The sequence below is a fragment of the Sciurus carolinensis genome, chromosome 4 (assembly GCF_902686445.1).
Source record: "Sciurus carolinensis chromosome 4, mSciCar1.2, whole genome shotgun sequence".
NCBI classification, from domain to species: Eukaryota; Metazoa; Chordata; class Mammalia; order Rodentia; family Sciuridae; genus Sciurus; species Sciurus carolinensis.
Genome location: NC_062216.1, coordinates 150,244,444 through 150,258,578, shown reverse-complemented (window position 1 = coordinate 150,258,578; position 14,135 = coordinate 150,244,444). Strand labels below are relative to the sequence as shown.

Below are 14,135 nucleotides of genomic sequence, written 5' to 3'. Positions count from 1 at the left end.
ACCACACAATGACATTCCAATTACATTCAAAGAAGTTATGTTTAGAGGAAAGGCAAAGCTATCCACTGAAATCCCATTCCAAACTACATACAGTATGGAAAAATAAATGAACAGAGAAATAACTTTGAAACTCAGTCTCTGTTTGCAATAGGGGTGGTTAGAGAAAGTAGAAGGACATCCAAGACGATGGTGAGGGGAGAAGAAATGGAAAGCAACAGTAAGGAGGAGACCTCGAAGCTTCCCCTGGAGCTCAATCCAGGGATGGCGCAACGGAGAGGGAGGCCATCAGAGAGGATCATCCAGTAGATGGGAAAGAACTACCTGCAGGTCACCGAGGACCTCTCAGAGGTCAGCCTGGGTTTCCTGTAGCAACACTTCAACTTCAAAAGTCTGTGAGCATTGAATGACCCCAGGGACCTTGAATAGTTGATTCTCGACTGCTGGTGTAGCTAAGGGGTGCATCACTTCCTAGTGTGTGGAAAGCCCTGGGTTTGATCCCTTGCACTGCAAAATAAAATTTGAAAAGTGTATTCTCTTTTATTGATTAATTGCTTGGCTAGAAATCTATCCCAAGGAAAGCTTCAGAGAGGCAAATATAGGATTTCTGTACTGGATGTCCATTCAGGTCAACAAAACACACTGTTAGTGTTTTTGGGCAACGCTTTGCACATTTATGTAACATATAAAATACTTGTGTGTGTGCGTGTGTGTGTGTGTGTGTATGTGTGTGTGTGTGTGTGAGAGAGAGAGAGAGAGAGAGACAGACAGATACCAGGACTGAACTCATGGCCTCATGCATGCTAGGCTCTACCACTGAGCTATACCCCCAGCCCAATACTCATACAATGTTGAGTAAGATTTTGAAGAGTATAATTCCATATTGTATATATGATTTTATAGCCATCCACTTATTCATTCATTGATTCAATGAATTTTATTGAGCACATAGATGTTTCAGACATTGCAGAGGAGACTGAGTATATGAATTTATATGTGTGTATGTATGTGTTAGCAGAAAAAAAAGAAGGAAAACTAAAAAATATAGCAATAGTGGTCAGATGTGGTGGTGCATGCCTGTAATCCCAGCAACTCAGGAGGCTGAGGCAGGAGGATTGAAATTTGGAGGAGAGCCTCAACTACTTAGTGAGATTCTGTTTCATTAAAAAAAAAAAAAAAAATAGAGCTCTTCACATGATTGCTTTACTGTCCTCTAATTTTATTCTTTTTTTTTTTTTTTTTTTTTGTGTGTGTGTGTGTGTGTGTGTGGTGCTGGGGATTGAACCCAGGGCCGTGTGCATGTGAGGTAAGCACTCTACCAACTGAGCTATCTCCCCAGCTCCTAATTTTATTCTTTAATTTTCATATGTTCTATAAGGCATATACATTTCTTTTAAATTGGCAAAGTTAATCTTATAAAGAGTGAGAATTAAATTTGGGGGTTCACAAGTAAGTAAAATTCATCCAGGTGCTCCTTCTCTGTGCATGATGAAGTACAGTGACCTCAGGATACTCTGCCTGTGGATGTGGGCACTTCCCCACCCCCACCCCCAGGACTGTCTAAATGTTTCCCCTTTCTGGAAGAAGCGAGCATAAACCAGCGGAGCAGGTTTGGGGCAGTGAGGGGCAGTGCGTGGGAGCAGAGCAGATCTGCATCCGGGGTTTGCTTACTGGTGGCTGGACAGACAGACTGCTGGAGCAGCTTTAGTGTGCCTGCCCCAGGGAGAGCTCTGCACTTCTCAGTCACAGCAGGACGAGGAATCTGACACCCCAGAGCACAAACAAAGGAACGTGCGGAGAAAGGACACTTTTGTGCCAAACAAGGTTTCTAGGCAACAACTTATTAACTACTTCAAAGTCGCTAATCATTCAGCTTTACTGACCTTTAGAAATGATCTGATAAACTCATCAGATTTCCACAAAGGAAGAGGTGAGGCGGATCCACATTGGGGTCCCCATCACTCCTCTCTGCGTACCAGTTCTATCAGAATCATGTCTTGCTGTCCCCTGGTTTTCTTGCCCCAGCTTCCCCATCCTCTCTCCTCTCCCCACCTCCGGTTCAGCACAGAGCACAGGGGCCATGATTTCTGCAGAAGGATGCGTTTGCGTTCTTACTCCACGTTATCCCCGAGACCTCGCAGTGTGCTGGTTCACAAAGTTTTCTTTTGTTCCTTCTGTACTGGGGATTGAACCTAGGGGTACTCTACCACTGAGCTACATCCCCAGCCCTTTTATCTTTTTTTATTTTGAGACAGGGTCTAGCTAAGTTGCCAAGGCTGGCCTCCAACTTGGATCCTCCTGCCTCAACCACTCAAGTTGCAGGGATTACAGGTGTGCACCACTGCTATTTAATAGCCCCCTGGCTATTAAATGTATATTTGAACCAATGAAATTCCACTGAAGGATATATATGACTTCTTAGGTTCTCTAATGAATGCTGAATTCCGCTCATCTGTCAGTTCATTCATTCATCCATGCTTCTCCCTGTTCGTCCGTCCATCCATCCATCCATCCATCCATCCATCCATCCAATAACCCTTATCAAATGCCTTCTATGAGCCAGATGTGGTCACTGTCATCATGACTGTATAGTTTATTATCTAAAGGGAAGACAGATATTATGACTTTATTTTTTCCAAAGGTATTTACATGGCTTGCAAATTCAATTTTGTATATTTTTGTTTATTGTATTTTGGTAGATTATTATTATTATTTGGTCATAATAATCTCCAGGAGAACAGGGGCTTTATCTTATTTGCCACTGTGCCTAGAACAGTGCTTGCTACTCCTAGGTGCTTGATTACTATGGGTTGACTGAATATAATTCCATTTAAAAGAACTAAGAATGGGGAAAAACTCCCATTTTTTCAGTTTGAAAAGATGCATTAAGGACAAGAGATACAGCTCGGTGGTAGAGGGCCTGCCTAGCATCTGCAAGGGCCTGGGTTCAAGCCCCAGGTTGGGGTGCCTTAGAGCTACTCCCCTTTAGCATCTCTCAAATGATAAATGATTGCATATTAAAACGCCATGTGGTGTGGTGTAGTGACAGTGATTTATGCCTCACTCCTGACTTCACAGTGAGAATGTCTAAGCAATTCAGTTCAGATGACACCAGAGAATTTTGTGATAGAAACTTGATGAGTGTTTTGCGGCTTTAGATTAATTTAGTGATTCTCTTGGCAATTCCAGCAAAAGGCTTTATTGGATCCTGACCTTGCGATGATAATAGAGGACACAAAACAGAAGGTCTTAGGTCAACAGGAACAGCCCGGATAACAGTCTCAGCTGTGAGAGAAAGGGGCATTCTAGACAGTGTGTCTGCTGTGCATTGCAATCCTTAGAGAACAAAACAAACAAAACAAAACAAGCAGAAAACCACACGGCTGTCCTAGTTCTATCCAGTATCCCTTCCCCGGGTTCCCCTCTCCCAGGATGGAAGCCTACGGAACTGGTCCGGGTTAAGACCTGGGTGAGTTGGAAGCTTGAACTGCTGAATCCCCAGGGATTGTATTCGAGATGGTCCCACTATAATGACTTGATTTATTGCGGGGGGAGGGAGGAGGGGGCTTGAACTCATCAGGCACACTTAACAACTGAGTCACATCCCAGCCCTTTTTTTTTTTTTTTTTGGGTGCTGGGGATTGAACCCAGGGCCTTGTGCTTGCAAGGCAAGCACTCTACCGACTGAGCTATCTCCCCAGCCCCCTCAGCACTTTTTAAAAATATTTTATTTAAAGACAAGGTCTCACTGAGTTGCTTAGTGCCTCGCTAAATTGCTGAGGCTGGCTTTGAATTTACAATCCTCCTGCCTCAGCCTCCTGAGCTGCTAGGATTACAGGCATGCGCCACCGTGCCTGACTGCAAGGACTTAATTTTTAATTTGATCATTTGCAATGACCTGTTTCCAAATGAGGTCACAGTCATAGCATTTCAATACCTTTTGGGGAGTCATGATTCAACGAGAGAGAGAGAGAGAGAGAGAGAGAGAGAGAGAGAGAGAGAGAGAGAAAGTGGGCAGTGGTTGGTAGCCTGGATAATTTCTAGAACAGCTGGAACATGGCAGAGCCTATTACAGGGGATTTCTTGGAAGGTCTCTGCAACCTCAGACAGTACTGGAGGAGCTCAGGGGAGCTGCTCAGTTTGGACACATGTCAATAACGAAACCAAAAATGACTTGAAACATCTTGAAAAGCCACTAGACAGACTTATTTCTGGGGGAAAATAAGGAATGTTGGATCTGGGAAAGAACATGGGCTTATGGGGGTTATATGTCACTTCTCTAGTACTGGCTGTGTGTCCTTGCTTAACCCTTCCAGGGCTCAATTTCCTCATCTACCTAAGAGGGCCAGTGTGCTAGAACTCACTGGGTGTTTGTGAAGACTACATGAGATTAACAAAAAGCACCTGCTCTCGAAGTGAACTTGGCAAAGTCAGTTTCCCATTTTCTCCTTCTGAAAATATACTATCTAGAGAGGGTTCCTGACTAAGAAAATAGTTCCCTGCTTCCATTGCAATGTTGGAGTGAAAATTCCTCTTAGAAAGGTACAGTAATATTCATTTCAATGCCTAGAAGTTGATTAGACTCTCCTACCTTACTCAGTACATTAAAGAAAGTGGCAAGACAGAAATATGACTGGAACCATTCTGTATCAAACTAGTCTTTAGGGTAGGAGGTCAGGAGGTTGAGATTTCAGGAAATTTCCTGAATTACTATTTTTACTCTTATTATTATTTTTTGTCTTGGAGATTGAGCCCAGGGGTACTTTACCACTGAGCTACATGTACCCCCCAGCCCTTTTTATTTATTATTTTTGGATGGGGTCTTGCTCAATTGCTTAAAGCCTCTCTATTGCTGAGCTGACCTTGAATTGGTGATCCTCCTGTCTCAGCCTACTGAGTTGCTGGGATTATAGGCATGTGCCACCACACACAGACGAATTACTATTTTTAGATGGAGTTTTTTCTTTTTTTTGCATTGCTAGGGATTGAACCCAGGGCCTCCGACATGCTAGGCAAGAACTCTACCATTGGACTATAATCCCAGCCCTTTTAAAATTTTTATTTTGAGACAGGGTCTTGTTACACTTCCCAGACTGGCCTGGAACTTGTGATCCTCTTGACTCAGCCTTCTGAGCCACTGTGGTCAACTAGATTGAACTTTCAAATAACCCAATGCATACTAGCCTCTGCCAGATCCATAGACAAATGATCAGTAAAGGAAACTCTGGAAGATTTTGTAATTATAAAGGATAAAGAGTTCATTAAGTAGAAATAAATAAATCTTAATAAAAAAAGAATAATACTTTACTGATAAGATACATAACCTGGCACAGTGGTGTATGCCTATAGTACAAGCGACTTGGGAGGCTAAAGCAGGAGTATCACAAGGTTTTTCTTTTCTTTTTTTTTTTTTTTTTTTGGTACCAGGAATTGAACTCGGGTGCTTAACCACTGAACCACATCCCCCAATCCCTTTTTTTGCGGGGGTGGGGTGGGGTGGGGTACCAGGGATTAAACTCAGGGGCACTTGACCACTGAGCCACAACCCCAGCCCTATTTTGTATTTTATTTAGAGAAGGTTCTCACTGAGAACCAAGGAGCACCTTCGGGTTGGGTCACTCTGTTCTGGGCTCTGAGGTTACAAAGACAAAAAATCCATGGCTTTGTATTCAAGAAATCCAGACAGGTACTGGCCTGTAATCCCAGTGACTTGGGAGGCTGAGGCAGGAGGATCACAAGTTTGAGGCCACCCAGGGCAACTTAGTAAGCCCCATCTCCACTCCATCTCAAAAAAAAAAAAAAAAAATTCACGCATGTAACACATTAACCTTGTCAATGTGGCCTTTGGGATAGCGTGGGATCTTCTGGGAGGCATTTGGGAGACACGTGCAGAGTGAAGCTTCCTGCAGGAGGTGAAGCTTCTGTAGGCCATGAGTGTTTTGAGAGCAGGACCTGATGCAGCTGTCCCCCAGTCCTTGGGACAATGCCTCACTAACATTGTGGCTCAGTTAACATTCCAAAGAGTCCAAGAACTACACAGTGTGCTTAGGGTTTAACCTGGGACTTGGAGGCTCTACCCTGGGCCAAGCTTTACATTAGATGCTGGGAATCCAAAGATGAATGAAACCTGGCCTTTGCTCTGAACTAGGAGATTAGAATAAAGACTTATTATTAAAAAAAAATTTTTTTTTTGATCATTGATGGACCTTTATTTTACTCATTTATTTACAAGTGGTGCTCAGGATCGAACCCAGTGCCTCACATATGCTAGGCAAGCACTCTACCACTAAGCCACGACCCCAACCTTAGAATAAAGACTTATTTCTGGTTAAATTCTGGTAACATATCAGGCAATGCAAATTAAAATGTTTTTGAGCCAGGCATGTTGACACATGCCTGTAATTCTAGCAACTTGGAAGGTTGAGGAGGAGGATTGCAGGTTTGAGGCCAGCCTGAGTAACTTTGTCAGATCCTGTCTCAAAATAAAAAAAATTTAAAAAGTTTTAGGAATATTACTCAGCGGTAAAGTACACCTGGGTTAATCCTCAGTACCAAATAAATAAATAACAAAATAAAATAAAATGCTTTTAAACCTGGGTCTCCCTCCCTCCCTCCCTCCCTCCCTCCCTCCCTTCCTTCCTTCTTTTCTTCCTTTCTGTACAGGGGATTGAACTCAAGGTTGCTGATCAGTAAGTTACATCCATAGTCCTTTTTTTTTTTTTTTTTTTTTTTAATTTTGAGATGGGGTTTCACTAATTTGCTTGAGCCCTTGAACTTGTGATCCTTCTGCCTCAGCCTCCCAAATCACTGGGATTACAGGTGTGCACCACCATGTCTGGACTGAAGTGGCAGTTTTGTCTGAATAACTCCCCTAAGTAAGTGCTTTTGAAAATATCAGCTTTCCCTTCAAACTTTCCTCGACACCCCTCCCAGGCTCCAGGCCTCAGGGAAGTGGGCTGCGGCTTCCTTCACAGCAACAGTAACCTCAGAGCTTGCAGTGGCTGGTGGATGGTTTGCTCTAGGTGACCAGAAATTTCCACTGGTCTCGAGGAACAGATGAGTTTGAACGAGGCCCCTCCATTCATTACAATTCCCATGGCTTCTGTTCCAATTCTCCTCCAACTCCCAACTCCTGGACCAGCCAAGGCCGCTGAAGTTGAAATAGAGCCAGCAGAATGTCACGCGTGTGTGATTTCTGTCAATTTCGTGTGCTTAAGTGCCACCATCAACAGACAGGAAACTGCATCTCTGTAACTTTCTCCAACATGAGGAAGGGAAACTGGGGCTGAAGAAAGTTAGGGGCACAAAGCAATGCTTCTTTCCCAGAGGGACCAGCAAATCAGCTTGTGACTTTCCCAGAAAGAGAAAGTCCATCCCTGTTTCTAAGCGGGATATCTTTACATGTTTGCTATTTCTTAAGAATGTTTCTCATTGCTCCTCCCTAGAGAGCTGTACCCCAAATAACAGCCTTTTCCAAGTTCTCAGTGCCGTGTGTACCCTGGGGAATCCACATGCCAGCCCCAAGCAGAAATATAGCTGTGCTGTCCCACTCATGTCCCCCACATGCCCTCGGCTCTGCCCAGCTGGAGGGTCACATTCCATTTCATAAATAGCATCAAAGAGAAGCCACTTTGGGGGTAGAGAGCAGTGGAAGCAGAAGTCAGAGACCTCCAGGCAATGACTAATGTGGCAGACAGGCTCCTCTGTGTCCATTGTTAGCTGATAATGAATAGATCTCAGCCTCCTCTTTCTACCTCTAGAAAAAGAAAGAGGCAGTGGACAGAGAGGGTTCCTTTCAGAAAGTTCCCAGCTCTAACTTTTTTTGGGGGGTACTGAGGATTGGACTCAGGGGCACTTGACCACTGAGCCACATCCCCAGTCCTACTTTGTATTTTATTTAAAGACAGGGTTTCACTGAGTTGCTTAGTGCCTCACTGCTGCTGAGGCTGGCTTTGAACTCACCATCCTCCTGCCTCAGCCTCCCGCACTGCTGGGATTATAGGAGTGTGCCACAGTGCCTGGCCCAACTTCATCTTGTGTTGTTGACTTTTGCACTTTCCTCCCCAAAGTCACTAAATCTAGTCATGAATTTTTGGTAAATTGGAACCTCTGATAAATTAGATGTTGACTGAGGTGCTTTTCTTTTCTTTTCTGCAGTATTGGGGATTGAACCCAGTGTCCATCTATCACTGACTGACATACATCCCTGACTCTCTATATTTTATTTTGAAACAGAGTCTCCTAAATTGCCCACGCTGCCTTAAATTTGCGATCCTCTGGCCTCAGGCTCCTGGGTTGCTGGGATTATAGGGATGTGGCCTTATACTTGGCAGCATTCATCATTTTAAAGTGGAATAACAACAATAAAATGATACAATTAAAAGGACTTGAATATCTGGGTGCAGTGACATATCCCTGTAATCCCAGTGGCTTGGGAGGCTGAGGCAGGAGGATTGCAAGTTCAAAGTCAGCCTCAGCAATTTAGTGAGGCTCTAAGAAACTTAGTGAGACCCTTTCTCTAAATATAATATAAAAAAGGGCTGGGGATATAGCTCAGTGGTTGTGTCCCTTGACTTAATCCCCGGTACCCACCGCCCCCCCCCGAAAAAAAAAAAAAAAGAGCCAGGGATATAGATCAATGGTAGAGCATCCCCACATTTACCCACAGCATCACCAAAAAAAAAAAATAATAACAAAAAAAAAGGGATGGGGACAGGGACATGGCTTAGTGGTAGAGTGTCCCTGGGTTTAACCCTTAATATCACAAGGCAAAACAAATATTGAAAGCTAGCTCGTGAAAATCTGAATAGTTATCTTTAAAAATTATTATTGAAAAGAAAGATCTGGGGCGCTGCCGCTGTCGTGAATGCCTGGGTCCCCTTCAGTGCTGGGAGTGGCCATGTAGGACTGCCCGGTGTGCTTGATCCCTTCTTGGCCATGCACTGCAGAGACACGGGTCCAGTACTGAGGTACAGAAACAGACAACGGGAAAGCTTCTGAATTTAGGTAACTCAGCAGACACCCTTGCGTCAGCCAAAAGGATTGTGTACCTATCAGACCTTGCCCTGAGATTCTGCATCACTGTTTGTCACCTCGATTGAGCCTTGTACTTCACCTGTGAAGATGTCCTATGGGCTGGAAAGTCTGCCTTTGCTCGCCGTGTTGATTGGAGAAGTGGGTCCAGCGTTCATTCAGGTACTGTTTTCCCTCATCATGAATCTGAGCTCTGATGCTTATGAGATTTGCTTACTGACAGAACAAAAGTCTTCAGCTTGTAGCTGGTGAATGAAGAGTTCGGAGGAGGGATTCCAGGAGGAATCTGGAGGACTAGGGACCCCAGGAAGAGGCCTTCCCCAAATGGCTCTGAGCTTCGACTCTGAGTCCTGCCCTGACTTGGGTCCCTGGTGGTCATCGCCCTCTTCTGCTGGATGTGGTCAGACATGCCTGTGATCTCTTCCCTCCACTGGACAAAACAGACCTCTAGCATTGTGGCCCTGGGATTGTGGGGCGTTGTGGTCTCATGTTCTCCATCCTGTCTATTGTCACCCTAATCTGTCCCTGGCGATGACTCAGGCCCTGACATTCTGCTACAGGATAAGGAGGGGACCTAAATTGGTTAGACGGCACTCCTGACCCCATTCTCATAATTCTACTCCTTGATTGAAGTTAAACCCAGAGATTCTGGGGTGAAGGGAGGAGCTTTGGGCAGATGACTTGTCAATAGAATGATTCTAATATCCAAAAATGCCTGAGATTTTATTCTTCTCCTCTTTCATTTTCTGAGTCTCTCTTGATGTAATTAGTCTGTCTTAAGTCAATTTAAGATTCTGTCTCTATGCATCTTTTTTTACCTTCTCAGTCCCCTGTCCAGGAATTTAAGACAGAATTACTTTTTGGTAGGGGAAGTATAAGATTTGGCTTGGAAGTTTCTAACTGCTTTCTTTATTCTCATAGAGGTGGCTCATGGCAGATTTTTTTCCCTTCAAACTCAAAACCATAATTTTTAAGACCTCATGTCCCAGGGGACTCTTTTCTGATACCTCTGCACCCCAGGTTGTTCGGTACTTTTCTTCCTCCCTCCTCTCAACTTCCTTTATGGTTTGGCCCTTACCCTGCCCTGTATCCACACCTTCAGATTTCTGCCACTTATTTTCAGAGCTATGTTTTCCAGCTGGTTCTTACTACCTCTTTGCCTATCCATATTGATGCTGTATCTATCATCTTGTTGTAAATACTGTACAACGATTTTTGCAAATAACTCTGACCCATGACCACAGTGGAGAGCAAGCCTTCCAGGTCAGCAAATTAAAGATCAGTTTGCTCACTGGGGAAAAAAAAAAAAAAAAAAAAAAAGAAAGTTCTGGCCTATCAGGCTATATATGCATATATGCCAGTTGGCAATGCCACCCAGAGATGGGTATCTGTTTCTTTTTTGAGGAATTTGTTCTTTGCTGCCTTTCCAGACCCTACCTGGGTATCTTCTTTCTATTAAATGATCTACCTGACTACTGTAAGCCTTTAAGTTTGAAACCCTTGGATTAAACTATTTCAATGATCAAATGATCCCTTCTAATATTAATAGTATCTATAATGACTTTCTGGAACTTTAGTTTGTGAACACTGATTTCTTCTAGATTTGTGTGTGTGTGTGTGCGCGCACACGCGTTTGGGATGAACCCAGGCCCTTGCTTTTGCTAGACAAATGCTCTAATGCTGAGCTACCACCGGAGTGTGAACACTCTAAATAAATGAGGTATGTGAAGACAGGAAAGTGACATTCAGGTTACCTTCCCATAGTCCTTTCTCTCAGGTCCCTGGAAGGGTTAACACCCATGCTCATGATGGGCAGTAAGATATCTGACCAGTAACCCTGCTTGAGTTGCTCCCTGACCTTTGGATAATCCCAGTCCCTGCTTGGGATTTATGCTCTGGTCTTGAGGAGCCTGTGGCATTAGCCAGCCCATTGTTCCTCACCGATCCCAGGGAAGATTATTGTCTTGCAAGATAGAGAAAATCCTTAAAAAATGGAAGACACAAATGGCATGAGAAAATTAGGAGATAAATGACCTAGACAAATGGAAGCTTTGTTCCAGAAAAAGATAATTTAACATGATCTAAAGGAAGCAAAGAAAAAATAGATCTCTTCGTTCAACAACCCTCACAGTTCAGGATCCATATGCTGTGCATACTGTGACATGGTATGCAACTCTACTTTTGATCTTGGCAAAGTTGGAAGGGAACCCAAAATACTTGCAGCAGAAGCAAAAATTGACAAAGGGGATTACCACAAGGTAAAAACCTGCAAATACCAGGAAATGATGATTGGAGTGGAGAGACAACCCACAGAAGAGAGAGAATAGGTGCGAGGCGTATCTCTGATTAGGTCTCAATATGCAAAATTTATAAAGAACTTAAACAATTCAAGAGCAAGAAAACAAATAACCCAATTTAAAAATGGCCAAGGATCTGAATAGATGTTTCTCAAAAAAAGACATACAAATGGCCAAGAATATGTGAAAAAAAATGCTCAAAATGACTAATCATCAGAGAAATGCAAATTAAACCCACACTGAAATGGTACCCCACACCCATTAGGATGGCTATTCTCAAAAAGATGCCGGACAGTTGCTGGAGAGGTGTGGAGAAAAGAGAACCCTTGCGCACTATTATGCAAATCAGTATAGCAAGTACAGAACACAGTATGGCGTTCCTTGAAAATGATCCAGCAATCCCACTGCTGGATGTTTATCCAGAGGAAATGAAATCGCTAGGTCAGAGAGTTATCTGCAATTCTATGCTCATGTCAGCATTATTATTATTTTTTGTGGTGCTAGGAATTGAACCCAGGGGCACCTAACTACTGAGCCACACTCCCAGTTCTTTTTATTTTTTATTTTGAAACAGGGTCTCACTGAGTTGCTCAGGGCTTGCTAAATTGCTGAGGCTGGCCTCAAACTTAAGCTCCTCCTGCCTCAGCCTCCCAAACTGCTGGGATTACAGTCATGCGACGCTGCGCCTCCCTCATTGCAACATTATTTATGATAGCCGAGATAGGGAATCAACCTAATAGTCCATGAATGAATGGATAAAGAAAATGTGGAATATAAACACAAAGGACATGTAGCCTTAAAAAAGATAAAAGGAAATCCTGTCATTTGTGGCTAAATGGATGGAACTGAAGGATACTATCTTAAGTGAAATAAACCTGGCACAGAATGACAAAGAGGAATTGCATGATCTCATTTGCAAGTGGAATCTAAAAGAAGTAGAACTCAGAAGTACAGAGAAAATGGTATTACTAGGGATTTGGGGAGATGGTTAAAAGACAAAAAATTTCAGTTAGGTGGAATAAATTAAGAGATCTATTGCACAGTATGATGACGATAGTTAGTGACAATGTATTGTATTCTTGAAAATTGTTAGCCAGGCATGGTAGCACACACTTGTTATTCCAGCTGTCTAGGAGTCTGAGGCAGGAGTATCACAAGTTAGGGGCCAGCCTGGGCAATATAGTGAGACACTGTTTCAAAATAAAAATAGATAGATAAATAAATAGAAATAAAAAGGCTGAGGGATGCAGATCAGTGGTAAAAGTGCTCCTAGTTTCAATCCTCAGTACCAAAAAAATCCAAAAAACAAAAACAAAAAACCAAAAACAAACAAACAAAAAACAAAGAAGAAAATAAACAAACAAAAAGTTAAGCATAGATTTCCTATGTAACCAATAACAAGTTCATTAGGTTTATAGAAGATTGAAAATACATCTATACAAAAACTTGTACACAAAGTTCATAGCAGTATCATTCATAGTAGTGAAAAGTAAAAATTACCCAAATATCTATCAGCTGATGAATAGATAAGCAAAATGTGCTATGATGAATATAATATGAATTCCATTCTTATAATTGAATATTATTCCACCATATAAAGGAATAAAATTCTGATATTTTCTACATGAGTGAACATTGAAAACACTAGGTTATATGGAAGAAGCCAGAGACAAATTTTACTTATGTATGAGTCCATTTACATGAAACATCCAGAACAGGCAAATCAAGAGACAGAAATGGTTGGCAGAGGTGGAAGCCATGGGGGAAGAAATGGGGAGTGTCTGTTTGGGGTGAGGAAAATGGTCTGGAATTGGATAGTGGTAATGGATGCCTAGCCCTGTGAATACCCTAAACATTAGTGAGCTGGATACTTTAAAAGGATAAATTTTATGGTACATGAATTCCATCTTAACAAAACTGTTACTTAAAACAAAATGACAAAATAATCAAATTTTCTACCCAGTAGAAAATATAATGCTATGATTAATAAAATTTTGTTTGGACAAAACATTGACCAATGAGTCTTGCTCTTTTGTGAAACCTACTTTGAAAAAGTTGATTCAATAAAGATTGATTTCATCAATTATTCAGACTTCAGTTGGGCAAAAATTAAAAAGCAAAAAATAAATAATAAAACTGGAAATGCTTTAGCTGTTCTTCATAGAAAATACTGCAAAATTAAATTGGCTTAACAGCATTCATTCCAGAATGATATTGGGTATTTAACATAGAGGTGCTTTACCACTGAACCACATCCCCAACCCTTTTTATTATTTTTTTTATTTTTTTATTTTATTTTTTTTGCGGTGCTGGGGATTGAACCCAGGGCCTTGGGCTTGCAAGGCAAGCACTCTACCGACTGAGCTATCTCCCCAGTCCCCTTTTTATTATTTTTGAGACAGGGTCTCACTAAGTTGCTTAGGGCCTTGCTAAGTTGCTGAGGCTGGCCTCGAACTTGAGATTCTCCTTTCTCAGCTTCCTGAACCACTGGTTCAGGAAGGTGTATGCCACTGTGCCCAGTTTAGAGATTATTTCTTAAAAAACTGATAAATATTGGTATTATTTTAATTAAAAGATTTATACTAAAATGCTAAATCAAAAAATACCTCTTGATTCAAAATGGCAGATTAGAATGTGCCATGCACTTCAATTCCAATATTGCACTAACATTTGTAAATTGTTTCTTGTATTTGGTTTGCTAGGATTGCCTTAACATAGTACCACAGACTGGGTGGTTCAAACAACAGAAACCTATTTGCTTCTGGGCTGGGGGTGTAGCTCAGTGGTAGAGTACTTGCTCAAGGTGAG

At 42.2% G+C, this 14,135-nt stretch overlaps 1 pseudogene; it reads left to right on the top strand.

The window, feature by feature from the left end:
• The first annotated feature begins 306 nt into the window (after window positions 1-306).
• LOC124982956 (peroxisomal membrane protein 11B-like) lies at window positions 307-9,577 on the top strand (annotated as a pseudogene).
• The last annotated feature ends 4,558 nt before the right edge of the window (window positions 9,578-14,135 follow it).